Genomic DNA, 258 nt, shown 5'->3' with positions numbered 1-258 from the left:
GCCTGGTGTTGTGTGTTTATGATTTAACTGATCCTCCCCACCCTCTCCACATAAATGGTTTCAGAAGCTCAGAGGAGGACATGTTTTCTCAAAACCCCAGACATTAATGTGTTGTGAGTCTGATGTAAAATATAGTGCTGAAATTAAACCACCTGGAATAAAGGATTAGTTGAGTATTAATACAAAAGGCTCTGAAAAATGGGGGGGGGGTGTTTTGGGGTGGAACCTGCCACCACAAATCAGAACACAGATAAATGG

This window comes from Podarcis pityusensis, assembly GCF_964106645.2.
Source record: "Podarcis pityusensis genome assembly, chromosome: 8".
Taxonomy (NCBI): Eukaryota; Metazoa; Chordata; class Lepidosauria; order Squamata; family Lacertidae; genus Podarcis; species Podarcis pityusensis.
The sequence above is the reverse complement of the archived record's forward strand: the minus strand, read 5'-3'. Positions refer to the sequence as shown.